Raw genomic sequence first — 15,200 nt, 5'->3', positions numbered from 1 at the left:
ACACTGAGTCTAGGCAGCACGGCCCCAGATATAGGATGTGGGAGTTGGCCCTCTTGGGTTCCATAGCCGGCTCTGTGACCTTGGGTGAGTTACTGCCTTGCTTTCTGCCTCAGTTTCCACACCCTTAATAGGGATGATAATGCCTCATCTGCCTGTGTAAAGCCCTTTCAGGTCCATAGGAGAAAAAGCAGAGTCTCAGTACAACACAAAGAGCCTCGTCTTCATCAGGCAATCTAAAGTTGCATATGGAAAGGGATTTCTTCCAAGGCTCCCCCTCCATCTGTATTTCCTGGATCCTGTCTGTGGTCAGGGAAGCACATCGCGTTCACGAGATGCTTGCAGTGGATTGCTGGCCTGATCACATTTGATTGATTAAACAAGGTTGTTTAATCCAATTGTTCCCGATGAAGGGGAAAAAACTTCCATCAGACTCTCGATCTGATGCAAGCAGACATCTGACACCGAAGATGAATTGAGGGCTGCATCTAAAGGTGCTGGATACATAATGCATTCTAAATAGGCTTCATTAATAGCCGCAATTAAAGTTACCACTGTGGATTGGATACATTTTCTATTAAATTTGCCCTTGTGATCCCCAACTCTGATTCACCTCATAATAATGAGTCATGCCACTTCTGATCTATTTCTTGTAATCTCTCTCCCCTCCCCTAACCTGAGGCAAAATATGATTTATAGATAGAACTATAATCCTTATGTCAGGGACATTTACTCTCTCTGAATCAGACAGGGTGAGAGGAGAGCCTGGGGGATGGATCCCTGGCTAAACGTTGACCGTCTTTTACAGACTTAGTTCATTTTTCAGCACACAGCAAGAAGATTCTCAGATCCACTTTCAGGCTTGTATCCTAGTCTCTTTAACCCGCTCCAGTAGGGTCAAGGAGCTGGAAACCAGTTAGATCTCCCCCCTGGGAAGTGCCCTGGCATAAAAGGGATGATCTAGTGGTGCACAGCTGAGGTAATGGCCCTATGTGGATCCTCTCACAACCCTGGGGGTTCGGGGAATAGGACGTGAAGAAAGAGAACAATGTCCTCTGGCTGTTCTGGGGTGTTGGGTGGTCTCTTGGGGACAGTTTCACCCCAGGCATCAGTTAGAACAACTCCTGGGGCTGGATCCAGGGTTTGTGGGATCCATTCTATCCACTTACACTAGGTTTGAGCTGGGCCCATTCTGTTGTTCAGCTCGCTGATGCCCCTCGTAAATGCGAAGGAAGGGGGGAGAACCAAATTCTCTTCGCATTTATTTTTGTCCATCCCAAAGACTGCTCTAACTTTACTCACTGGCTGCAGCAGTCTAGCCCCTCCTGCTCCTAGTGTGCCCCTACACCAAGAAAGGGAAAGCAGCTCATGGTGTTGTTTTCTCCTGCTCCCCCATTTGTCTGTCTGTATCCAGCTGCTGTCTCTTGTCTTACGAGGAGACAGTAAGCTGCTTCGGGCAGAGGCTGTCTTGTTTGGTTTTTGTACAGCGCACAACATGATAGCACCCTGCTCCATGATTGGAGCTCCCAGATGTTACCGCAGTACACATAATTAATAATAACACGATGACCCTTCAGCATGGGTGGTTAGCTGGGTTTAAACCTCCACCACCACATGAGGTTTAAGGGGGACATAGGCCTTCTGAATTTTCCCCACTGAGAACAGAATTTGTCCCTTTAATCTTTGCTGCCCATGCCTAACCCTGGCAGAACGTCCATCTACACTGAGGGAAATGCAGAAACCAGTTTGTGCCCCAGAACGAGGGTTTCAAACGAAATCCCCCAATTCCCAGGGAAGGGACTGATGGTACATCTACCCTGCAATTTTTACATATAGGGAGATTAGGCTGGGTGGGGATAATTTTTGATAGAAAACATTTCCTATCTGAAAGACAATCATCTTGGGGGAAGAAAAAAGAGCGAAACTGTCTGAGGATTAAGCTTGGCTCTCTCCTTCTGCCTTAGCGTTTCTTTTATCGAAGGATTTATTGCTCAGTGAATTACAATTTTAATTTCCTTATTTTTGATTTTGGTACCTGAGAAGGATTTGAGGGGGGAGGAGTGGGGCAGGAAACGAGCAATCTACATGTCATGCGTTAGCATCCTCAAGGGCTGCCTTATAGCAGGGCTTGCAAATCACCTCACAGGGGAAATGCCAGAGCCCCATTCTTCGGAAGGAGCAAAGGCGAGAGAGGGCACATCCCTAGGTGGTGTAAACCAGAGTAGATCCCTTGGAGTCAATGAGCCAGGTGCTCAGCTGATGTAGATCAGCATTGCTTTAGGCCAGCTGAGGATCCTGCCCTGGGAGACTAAGAAAGTGTCGCTGGAAACAGGTGAGGCCAGTGCTGTCCTCTGAGAAATATAAACAAAGGGAAACATGGGGCCACATTAATCTCTAGCAGAGCCCTATTTGCCATTGCACTCATTATGGCCCAGTGACCCCATGCAGGACAGCTGCTGTGTTTGGCCCCAAGATCTGCAAAACAGATCTCTACCGCCGAAACTCCAGGGGTCACTTGGGTAGCGGGCAGACGTGGTGAAGTGTATGGTGAATGCTGCACTTTTCCTACTGCGAAGGATCTCGAAGGGGGCTTTTGTAGACCCCAAAGAAGTTCCTAAATAGTCTTTAAAGAGACACACACTCCATTTCTGATTTGGGGCCAGCCCTGGCAAATCCAGGTCAAGCTTCACACGATTGCCAGTGTGTGTTCACTTGAGCTGGTTGGAAGAAGGCTCTCCAGCTCTCTGGCCCAGCTGGGTGGACTCAGCAATGTGGATTGTTCTTTAGGTTAGTTCTGAGACTCCGCATAGATCTTCAACCACCTAGAATTTCTGAGTTACAGCCTGTAGCCCCTCTCATGCCGTCCCATTGCCAAAGTTTGCTGCTGGGTATCTGGACGTCAGCATTACACGTGGAAACTGCCATTGACTTATGGACTTCTGGCCAGAGTGACCCCAGGAACCTGAGTGAGATCACAGCCTTGTCGTTTTGCTGATTTTCCCACAGGGAAGCTGGGGCAACCGTGCTCACTCAGAAACATCCCCCTGCCGAACCTGCTCCCCTTCCCCTATGGTTCTGCATTTCATATACCTCAGCTGGGTTCATAAGCCTTTGCCAACTGCAGAGCAGCAAAACCCGCCCAACAAATAGCACCCGCCCCAAAGCTGAATGTCTTCATCTCATTATATCAATAGTGATTAAGAGGAAACTGGTAGTTAATCCCCTGCAAGGCATTTTGATGATTAAATCAAGAGTGCCTGGTATAAAATTACAGCATATTACATTGGACTCTGGGCAGAGACAGGCATTTTGGAGCCTCCTCTCCAGCACTCCACGTTGCAGGGAAACATTTTGCTCGGGGCGTCTTTTGTTTTATGCTGAATATTTTTTAAAATATTCTGGGTAAATCCATAGCCAGGGCAGATCCCATAATGGTTTCTGCTTCACATTTTTATTAGCGAGCCAACTGCGATCAGGGTCCTATTACGCACGGTGCTGCACAGACATAGTGAGAGACAGTCCCTGAAGAGCCTATGCTCTAAATAGGGTGGGAGAAGAGAAATTTATTAGCATCAGTTGGTTTACACATGACAGATCATGTTACTCGCCCAAGGTCACACCCGCCATCTCTGGCACGAGTAACAATTGAGCGTAGCTCTCCAAAATCCGAACCTTGTGTCAACCCCCAAGACTTTCCCTGTATCCCATTAGTCACTGCCTCTCAGCTGGGGGTCTCTAAACACTTTCACAAATGTTCATTAATCAGTTGATTAAGCCTAACAACACCAGCGGGGAGTTGGTGACTACTTCTCCTCCCTGTCACCCGGCAGAATAAACTGGGCAACAGGCTTGTGTGAGGTCTCAGAGCAAGGCTGGGTCCCAAATAGGAACGGAACCCAGGAGTCCTGACTTGTACCCTTGGCCTGGCTTCAGCCTGGAGGGTCCCCTGCTGGGAGAGCTTTTGTGTCTGGGTGATGAGGAGGGAAATCAGTCCCTGGCGTCTTCTGCCTGATGTGAAATCAGAATGACAGAGTGGCTGATGAGTGACATCTGCTTGGCTCCCTCGGCTGTATCTGCCATTCCACTCTCCTGCGCCCTCTTCCCCCAGGTTAGTTAGACAGGTATTTATCTCACTGCCTCTGCTGAGAGGGCATGGACCCTTCCTCAGCCCCTCTGGCACCATCAGCGGAAGGTGAAGGGGCCCCGTCGGGCAAGCAGTGTTGGTGGCTGTTAATTAGGATGGCAGACAAACTGGAGTGAGCCACCCCCATGGCGTCTCCCGAACCCTGCTTTGCAGTGAGATCTGCTCCCATGGAAGGGGTGCGGGCAGACACCGGGCACTCATTATGTGACTTGGGGGAGCAGGGAGAGTCTTGGGGGTGAACTGGAGATGTTTTAGCAACTGGGGATATAAGGAGTAAACTCAATTGGCTTGAGCACAGGTAATTCCTGGAAAGGTGCTCTGCAAGCATCCCTCATGGCTCTGCAAGGCCCCCAACTGCTGGCCTGTGACTGGCAAGCTCCTGGGGACCCCACCCCAGAGCCCTAATGCATCCAAGTCTGTGCCTGCCACACTCCTGGCTGCTAGCCTTGCATTCCCCAACAGCTTTGCCAAGCACCTGAGTGCAGAACTGCCTCCATCCCCTGCTCTCCTAGTTCTGGACTCCATCCTCCTACAGCCCCAGCTCTGCCCCAAGCCCCTCAGTCTAGAATGGCAGCCCTGCTTCCCAGTTATTCCAGATGCTGGGGCCTCAGTCCACATCTGCATTGCCCCTTGCTACACCAGTGACGGGTTCCCCAGCCGCTCTGACTTTAAGCACCCTTTGCCATTCCACTCCTGGCCTCCGCACAAATCTCCAAATTCGCTTCAGTCCTAAGGAACTTCTGCATCCTCTCAGATTGCAGTCACAGGCCCCTCAACAGCTGGCTTCACCAGTGCACTTCAGTGGTGACATGCAGAAGCACCAGGTCTATTTCACTCCTAGGGCATTCATGCACATCAGGCAGAGTAGGATAGACCTGTGCGTGCAGCAGCTAGCATGTTGGGCTCGGCTGCGCCCCCAAGAGCGCATGGGGAAGAGACCAAAGGACAACACACGGGGCCAAGTTTGTTGCTGATCTAAAGTTGCGGATGGCAGTAGAGTGGACCCTATACACCAGTATATGCTGTAGCGTAGGGGGCATGTCACTGGCTCATTTCGCATGATGCAATAACTTTAAAAATAACCTGAGCCTAGCAATATGTTAGTATTTGGCCCCAGTTCCCTTCTAGGTTTTTTCCCCAGAGCTGCACCCTTCCAGGTTCCTACATTTTCACCCAACACCCAAGAAGCCTGTGGAGCTCACTGCCACAAGACTTCATTCCAACCAAGCACTTAGCAAGAATCAGACATTTTCTCCAGCACATCCAGAGTTACGACGGTGTGCATTAAAAAAACAAACTGATGGTGTAAACTGGCACAGATCTATTGAATAATGGAGCTATGCTGCCTTACACCAGCTGAGGAGCAGACTCAGAGAGCTTTGGCAGGGATATAAATCCTCATGCTTCATGGCATAAATCAACCTCTCACTAATGAGGGTCAGGAAGAAATGTCTCCTGGGGCCAGGTTATCCCATAACTGCAGGGTTTCTTACACCTTCCTCTGAAGAGGATGATACTGGCCACTGTTAGAGTCAAGATACTACATGGACCTTGGGTCTGATCCATTGTGGAAATTCCTGTGTTTCTGCTCTACCTAGCTGCTGTCGAGTGACAGGCTGAGACTCACTAGCTGACACTGCTGTATGATTAAATGTTCTTCCATTGCTCTTCGCAGACAGGCCTGTTCTTCTGGACCCTGCTGATGACTTTGTCATTGTCACAGTGTCATCACCATGAGCCTGACAAGTTCATGAGGGCTGGGGTGGGGCACGGTTATTAGTTTGGCTTTTTTTTTTCTTTCCCTCCTCCCATGTGTTTGTTTTCTGGCTGGCTTGCTCTGAGTAAACAATGCATCTGAGACAGGAGCTGTGACAAATGCCTTTCTATCAGCAAGAGTTAACAGACTCTGATGCCTCAGAACCTTTGCTGATAATTAAAAGAAACATGCTGGCTCCTCGCTGGTGCTAATTTATTCTGCCACTCTGCCTTTAAAACCTCGCTGACAAGAAATGTCACATTTTCCTGTATCAGGCCATGCTCATCTGAGCAGCCTGGAGTTGCTCAGACATTCGGGTCTTGGCTGTCCATAAATGCCCGCCTCTCCCCCCCCTTCCTGTTTTATCAATCCTCCTCGAGCCCCCATAAATATGCATGAAAAGGCAGCACGCATGAATCCTGACCCAATGTGTCAAGGCTTGTTTCTGTCCCTGTCATGCGTATCCATCTCCACAGGCCATGCTCACCTCTGCCACTTGGCAGCATCAGGCCATGTTTGTCCACACATTTCAGTGTCAGCTTGGGGGTTTTCCTCTTCACTTCTGCTGCCAGTGGACGGTCCCTGAGCTCTGGGGAGAGTGTGGCTTTCCTTGCAAGGATCAGCAGAGCGTGTGCCCCTCGCAAACCCCCGATCTGCCAAACGCTGTACCCACCCAGTTGGTCTTGAGCGTTTTCCTGAAGCAGTGCAGGCTAAGGCAGGTGGATAGGAAAGCTACTTTTGCAGTGTGTGGCTACACCCCTTGGAGGTCTCATTGCCTGGTTTGTTGTAGCAGGACACCAACCTCAATCTGCACCTGGGTTCACATGATTCTGGCTCAGTCCTGCCAGCCAGCCATCTCTCCAGCTGCTGACCCAGCAGTCCACAAGAGGCAGAGAGTCCTGTCCAAAATTAAGGGTAAGGCAGGCTGCCTCCTTCTGTGGGCTGGTAGTAACTCAACACCCACTCTATTTGCCCTGTGGTAGCCAGCACCTCCACTTTGACTTTGCGTTTGCATGTCCAGTGGAGAAGCTGTCAGTGGTACTGGCTGCATCTTGGAGGAGGTTGCTTGCAAGTAGATCTCCAGCTATAAACTTGGAGGGGTTTCAGTGTGTGAGAGCAAGAAAGGTGTATGTGTAGTGAAAGAAAGTACTCTAGATCTCCCTGGGCCAGAAGCCTGAATTCTTTGCTCTGTTCTCATGCCGTCAAAATTCCCACTGGCTTTGGAGTTTGATCCAGGATGTGGTGGCTTTTGCAATTGTATCAGTGGCTCGCGAAGGGCTAGGGACAAAACAGGTCCATTAATAAATGAGGAGGGTGATGAAATGAATGGGGGCAAAGGGAAGAGATGGGAAATGGAATGGCGTAAATGCCAAGGACAGGCAGAAATTATTGTGGCTGGTGCGGGGAGGGATTCAAGAGGGGTGGGATGGAATTAAGCAGGGGAACATGTGCAGGGTAGCAGGGAGCTATTTAGGCTGGGGGAAAGTCTCCCACAGGGAAATAGTGGGAAGCCTGTTGAGGGGGCCTTTGGCAAGGAGATAGGGCGCCCCACTAGACAATGTGCCTGCAGGGAACAACCCTGCCCTGGGAGAGAGACGCAGCAAGAACGAGGGAAAACCAGCTGATGTCTCTGTCCCGGGATGAGGGGCTGGGTCTCAGCCGCAGCAGAGTGGGTGGTGGTTGCCAATCCGCCCAGCAGCGTTTGATAGCGGTGTCAATGTAAAAGACTGCGCAAAGTACAGAGCAATGGAGAGCCACACCCCGTGCACTGACAAGAAAAGCACCTGCTACCACAAATCCTGCTTTCTGACGTATGGCACCCCCCTCTCGCTAATGCCCGCCTCCTTCACGCTACCGGGTCTCCAGAAACTGATGCCGTAGCCGCTAATATTACTATTGTTACTTATATTGTGGCAGCACCTGTGAGTCCCAGTCACGGGCTGGGGTTGCATTGTGCTAGGTGCTCTACAGACCCAGAGCAAAAACGATGGGCCCTGGCCCAATAAGCGTGTATAACGCCAACAGACCCCAGTCGGTGGTGGCTGGGATCGAACCTGGGACTTCAAGAGCTAGATTTGCGAGCCAAAAGCCACATGGTTCTTAGCTAAGAGTGTAGCAGACTCATCGATTGCTGTGTGCCAGTAGAGGGGGACAAAACACCATGTCAAGCGGGCACGGGTTATACTTGCATATTACAGTAATCCTTAAGAGGGGTACCTTCCCCGCTGAGCTTCCAAGGGCTACCTCTTCCAGGGCTTTGTATTTCACTCTCCAGCCCCTCCTAGGCAGACAGGCTCTTCGGAAACCTTATTAAACCGATATAAAAGAGCTGGACTAAATTAACAGAGAGGAGTCGACAGCTGCCTTGTGGCCCTGCAAAGTCTGTTCCAACACACCGTTTTACGGTCTGTCTCTTCCCCAAAAATACTCTGTCTACCTGTTAAGAAACATTGTCACTCTGTTGGCTTTCTCCCCACCACTACGGCAATAATTCCCTTGCCTTTGTCAGGATGAGTGGCAGCCCTGGGAGGAGGAATACTGCTCCAGCGAGAGCTCTAGTTTCAGAGCAGTGAGTTATCCGGAGCAAGGAAAGGCTACCTATCTATCATGAATTGTCTAAGGGGACTGAACTTGGGCTATCTTGACCTAAATCACAAACCGTGACTGTTTGAGCTAAAGGGTGATGGTGCTTGTAAACCTTGACATATGTGGTCTATCCACTAGGGGGAGACAGTGAGCCACACTGTGTTGGCAGCCGGTGCAGACCTACTCACTCACCTTGCCTTAAGTATTTCTAACCCATCCATCACTGCATCTCTCTCTCCTCCTGTTTGTACTTTCCTTTGACTTGCATCACCATTCCAGCTAGCTATTGCCCTCATGCAAGTCCTTCACGACCCCAGCATGACCTGCTCACATGAATAGTTGTAGCTTTGGTTTTTTTGTGCATTGCACCTTTGAATTTCTAAGCCCTCGGTGTGCAGAGACAGCAGTTGTTTTGTTCTCCAAGCCGCTGCAGCATGTTACAGAGATGCACACACTGTGCTCTGGCCTGGAGACTTTGGTTCTTGTTGCATGGGTTCCTTCTGATACCATTCCCCTCTACAGCTGTCACTTGAGGTCTGAAAGTTCATGGGTGCTCTTGACATGTGGAAAAATAGGGATTTCACTAATTATGAATCACCTGTATGGTGGTAACCCCTAGAGTCCTCAACCAACTTCAGGCACCATGGTGCAAGGTGCTGTACAAACCAGACAGCTCACCGTCCCTGCCCCAGATTACTCGAACACTGACAACTCTTGTTTCTGCTGTCCCCTACCCCATCGCCTTTTGACATTGTGGAGCCGGCGGAAGCTTGTACTGTGAGACCAGACTGGGCTTTTGGCCAGTCAAGGGCATCAGATGGCAAGTGAGAGGGGAGGGGGAAAGGAGCCAGCTTCTCTGCTCTCAGCAGCATGCCTGGCTTCACACCCCGCCACGTCTGTCGTGAGAACGTTCCACTTACCTCCGAGCTGTGAATCACCCCTGCCATTATTACTCAACAGGAAAAAAATCAATGTTATTACCCACACTCTAGCCCCCTGCAATCAAGGTAAAGTAGCAGATTTCTCCAACCAGGGCACCACTCTCTAGTTCAGTTACATACCTACAGCAGAGACAACAGACACGGGGTTCTTCTTTTGTTCCGTGCACCAGCAATTTTAATGGGCTAGATTATTCTCTTTGTGCTTTCATACAAGCCAGTCAGCATTACTAGTGCTGGATGCTGCCTTCCTCGGAGACCCAGCTCGTGCCCATGTTCATTTCCCCTAGTGCTAATTGGATGCCTTTGGCTTCCTCTCTACTTATGTCAATGCGGCATGGCATGTCCCTGTGCTCTCTGGAGACAGACCACTGGACTGGAGCTCAGGAGACCTGGCTCTGTCTCGGGCTTGCTGGGTAATCTTGAGCGGGTCACTTTGCTGCTTTGTGCCTCAGTTTCCCCATCTGTAAAAAAGGGGATAATGATACTCGCCTTCTTTGTAAAATGCTTTGAGATCTACTGATGAAAAGTGCTGTATAAGTGCAAGGTAGTGTTATTATCTGGGCTCACCTGGAGAAAGGGGAGGGCACAGAAGGCAAGTATTTACTTGACCACCACAATGCTTTGCTTTTCCAAGCCCTGATGCCCACGCACCTGTACCCCTAATTAGCTCTAGATCTTTGTTCGCCTGTCTTCTGGAGAACTGAGTCTTTTAAGGTTGCTTGAGTAAAGTTTCCAGAGCGGGCAAAAATCACGATGTGTTAACAGGCAGCAAAGGCTGTGACATGAATTTCATCAACTCCTTGTTATTTGTCTCTGCAGATGTTGACAGGCAGTCCTAGTGACCATGCAGATGAACCCTTTGTACATGGATGGACAAGAAGAGCGAAGCGAAAGGGAAGATGGGGATCAGAACAAGAACTACCAGGTGGTGAGGAACTGGCTCCAGGGAGAGACAGCAATGGGTTGTGCTGAAATTTGAATTATCAAACTTGGGGCCAGTCTTCTTTTTATTAATGACTCTGGCACAAAAAGTCTGAGTGTGCTAAGGAAATTTGCTGATGATACAAAGTTGGGAGGGATTGTTCATAAAGAGGAGGATAGGAATATTATACAGGAAGATCCGGATGGCCTTGAAGATGGGAGTGACAGAAATGGGATGCAATTCAATTGGAGAAAGTGTGAGGTCATGCCTTTCGGGTCTGTTGAATCTCTGCCCCAAGCTGGGGGCTCGTCCGTCGGAAAGAACAGAGGAAGAGAAAGACCTGGGTGCGTGGGTCAAAATCCAGGATGACTATGAGCCACCATTGTGATGCGGCTGTGAGAAAGGCAAATATGATGCATCAGATGAGGTGTTTCTAGGAGAGATCGAGACGTATCATTGCCATTGCACCGTGTACAGTTCTGGCCGCCCGTGTTCAAAAGGGATGGATTTAAAGGGGAACAAGTGCAGAGGAGAACTACTAGGATGATCGGGGAACTGAGGGCTTAGGAGACAGGACTGGAAGAGCTTGGCTTGTTTAGTCCAGCATGAGCTGTGCATGCTCTCCCTAAATATATTGGGAAGGGGGGGGGGGCAAATACCAGGGAGGGTGACAAGCTATTGAAGCAAAAGGAAAATGCTGCACAAGAACAAATGGGGATAAACTGGCCATGAACAAATTCAGGCTGGAAAATTAGGTTTCTAACCAACGGGGGGGTGAGGCTCTGGAACAGCCTCCCAACAGGAACTATGGAGCAAATAACTTCATTAGTTTAATGAGAGAGTTGGACCAATTTATGAGAGGAATTGTATGTCGGGGTTGTTTATGATAGTGAGGGGCAGGGCTCATTTCCAGTTTGTATCTTACGTTCCCAAAGTTCATGCTTCAGGGTTTCAGCAGGCCACCTGCAGGGGTCAGGAAGGGATATTCCCCTCTCCATTAATTCTGTTGGTTTTTTTTAATCTCTTTCCTCTGAAGCATCACGGCTGGCCATGGCTGGAGATGGGACACTGGGTGGGGTGGGCCAGGCTCTGAAGTGGCACCGAGCGCTCTCTCGGATAGGTGTGTGGCCAACTGGTTCTTGCTCACATGCTCACCGATCGTCATATGTGGGGTGGGGAAGGAATGTTTCCCCAGGTCAGACTGGCAGTGACCTTGGGTTTTTTTTTATTTTGCTTTCCTCTGCAGCATGAGGGTGTGGGTCACTGGCCGGGATTACCTGGGTCTATCTCACTTACTCATTTCCCTGCCATTGTGGGGGCTCTGGGCCCAGGCCCCTCCTATTCTCTGCCTGTGGCACATCATAGTCTAGTCTCCTGTGGGCTGTTCGGTTGCTGGGTTTAGCATGCGGGAGCTGGGTGGTGTTGGTGGCCTGTGCTCTACAAGGGGTCAGACTAGAACATCTGGGGGTCCCTTCTGGCCTTGAACTCTGTGCCAGAGCTGAGAGAACAACGTAGGAGTCTTGACCTACATCAACTGATCTAACCACTAGCCATAGCCCTCAAAAAGATGAGGCAGCCCTGCTCTTGTTCTCCAGGATTTTTCCTGCCTCGGATATCAAGCTTAGAGAAGCGAGACTTGGAAGACCTCTGCTGGACCCTTTATCATTTGCAATGTTCCCATGCTAGTCTCTTCAGCAAGCCACTGACGTTGCTCCTTTCCCACCTGGGGCCAATAACAGTATTCAGAGTCCGATTAAAGCTTTAATGCTTTAATAACTGTAGCAAACATCCCTCTGCCCTGTCTGAAAATGCCCATTGTCAAGCAGTCTTTCCCATCTCCCTGGATGGCTGTCTGGCATACACTCCAGCACGCACAATCTGTGGCCAGAGGCTAACAACCCATGGCTTGCCTCGATTCCTCTTCGCTTAAGTTTCCCTTCCATCCAAAGGCGGCAGGATTTGGCATTCAGAACGGAGGCAGGGGGAGGGGACAGCCACACAGCTGTGGTCAAATGCTTTGCCAGGGCCCCATCAAAGGAATCCACATCTGTCCCAAGAAGATACTGGAAAGCAGTGAGACTGTATCCTGAGTGGTGCCTGGTAATCAGCACAGTATAAACGCCTGAATGGATTATTATTATTTTCATCTATCCATAGGCCCCTCTCACAGGCCTGCCATACAAAGACCAAGGAATTTATCCTTGTCACCTGCTGTGAGCTGGGGGGAATGTTAGTCCCCATTTTGCACATAGACACAGAGGCCTAGTAATTTTGAGTGTCCAACTTGAGACACCCTAAAGGAGCCTGATCTTCAGACAGTAACTGAGCCCCTGCCCTCTGAAAAGCAGCTCCCTTCAAGGGCTCCCAAGTTGGGCCTCCAACATCACTAGCCACTTCTGAAATTCTCAGCCAAAAAGATGGAAGGTCCTGGTTCAGAGAAACATCCCTATTCATGACAGGTTTCAGAGGAACAGCCGTGTTAGTCTGTATTCGCAAAAAGAAAAGGAGGACTTGTGGCACCTTAGAGACTAACCAATTTATTTGAGCATGAGCTTTCGTGAGCTACAGCTCACTTCATCAGATGTTTACCGTGGAAACTGCAGCAGACTTTATATTTTGAGCATGAGCTTTCGTGAGCTACAGCTCACTTCATCAGATGTTTACCGTGGAAACTGCAGCAGACTTCTGCTGCAGTTTCCACGGTAAACATCTGATGAAGTGAGCTGTAGCTCACGAAAGCTCATGCTCAAATAAATTGGTTAGTCTCTAAGGTGCCACAAGTCCTCCTTTTCTTTTATCCCTATTCATGGCAGCCCTGAAGTGTGTGCTTAACTTTACATATATACTTACGCTCCATTGAAGTTAGTGGGTCGTAAAGCACATGCCAGAGGTCTGGTCTCCAACAGGGTCTACGAAACTCACCCAAGGTCACACAAAGAGTCTATGGCAGAGCCATGACTCAGTTTCCCCAGTCCCAATTCAACGCATTAACCACAAGACCAGCCTTCCAGAAGCAAAGCAGGCCCGTCACAGATAATCCGTAAGCGATTAGTCCCCTGCCTGGAAGAACAAATGACTGCAGAGACCAGAAGATGAAGGGTGCTAAAGGACATTGGTTATATATACATGGTTAGACAGACAGACAGCTGGCTGGATGGACACTTATTATTTATTAAAAAATGGAACCTGAGCTTGTATCAGTCCCAGTGTGGTTAAATTACAGAGTAAAAAAGAAAGCCCCATCCCCAGGCATTTGCTGCTGAGTGTTTTATTTTTTCAGCCTTCCTTCCATTACAGCATATTCCATTTAACACTTGAGTGAAAACACCAGAGGCTCTGCCTTTTATACGCTCTCTGCTAAGCATTATTCTGCCCCCCTCCCCTTTCCCTTGGCTCTTAACCTTTCCCAGAAGTTTTTAATTAATCGCGATGAAGCAATTGCAAAACTTTTCCCTGCTGGAGGAATGAGAAATGTTGAGAATGGAGCCTGTTGCCCGGGGACAGTTCACAGGGAAGCAGGAATTAGCACCTCAAGATCTCACAACAGAACATTTCAGGAGAGCACATACAGACACCCCATGGGGGATTTGAAGCCTGCACCTTTGGCACCACTCTCCACCAATCGGGGAGGATCTAACACACTCATTTGAGACTCACGAATACAAAATTTTGGATACAAAATTCCGTGCTGTATATCAGGCTTCTGGTGTGACTATAGGTAAGTCACGTCCTTGCTCTGTGCCTCAGTTTCCCATCTGTAAAATGGGGATAATCTTTTTCTATTTAGACTTTCAACACTGCCAATGACTGTCACTTACTATGTCGATTCCAGAACAGGGTCCTGATCTCAGTTGGGTCCTGTAGGTGCTATTATAACCCAAATAATAATGATAATCGAAAGGAGTAACCCCATGAGTTAGCAGCAGCAGTAGGCTGTTACTCTTTAGAAGACGCGACATATGCTTCACCAGCGTGTTACATACACCCAGAGCCAGGCAGCATTTCTGTAACAGGATTGTACTGATCACAGTGAAGGTGTGTTTCTGCCTTTTATTATAGACTTCAAGCCACTAAACGTTCATTTCGATGCAAGCTGCTGCCTGCTCTGTCTCCGACAGCATCTTGCTGCTAAACCTATCAACAAAGGTGATGCGCTAGGTTAGTCAAGCATGTTCCTCCTGTTACTATTATGTATTAATTTACATAGCGCCAATCACAGGCAGCTTCATGCTTCCAAAGATACAGGCAGGAATTGTGGAGGCTTCGAAGCAGGTCGGATCCTTTCGGTGCTCCACAGATGCCGTAGCTCTGTGTGCTGTCACAGCAACAGGAACAATGGCCTTGCACGTTCACTGGCCCAGGTGCAGTGGATGGTGTTCTCCACTTTGAGTCCTTGTGGCACTGATGATATAACGTGGTTTTTAGCAGCTCCAGCCAAGGAGTCCTAAATCCAAAGTTCTGACCACTTATCGCTGATTAAAACCATCCCATAGCACTTTTAGCAAGAGCAGAAGGGTCCTGGCAACTCAGACACTGTTTCCTTCCGCAGATCTGGAAAAGAGCTGTGTGTAGCTCGAAAGCTAGTACCTTCCACCAACAGAAGATGGTCCAATAACAGAGATTCCCTCACCTGCCTTCAATACCCACTTGGTTGGATACAATGTTCTGTGTCACTTCCTGTCCTAAACTCTTGCCAAGCACTTGAACAAAAGCTGCCAAGCTCCATCCCAGAGTTGTCTGCATGGGGGTGCTGATTACCTGCTGTTAAAAGTTGGCAAAATGCTTTGGGACCCTTCTGGAGGAAATGCACTAGACAAATGTAAATTCATTATCAGTAATTTTGAAAGAAAAAAT

Source organism: Lepidochelys kempii, chromosome 19 (assembly GCF_965140285.1).
Source record: "Lepidochelys kempii isolate rLepKem1 chromosome 19, rLepKem1.hap1, whole genome shotgun sequence".
NCBI lineage: Eukaryota > Metazoa > Chordata > Testudines > Cheloniidae > Lepidochelys > Lepidochelys kempii.
This window is presented reverse-complemented; position numbering follows the sequence as displayed.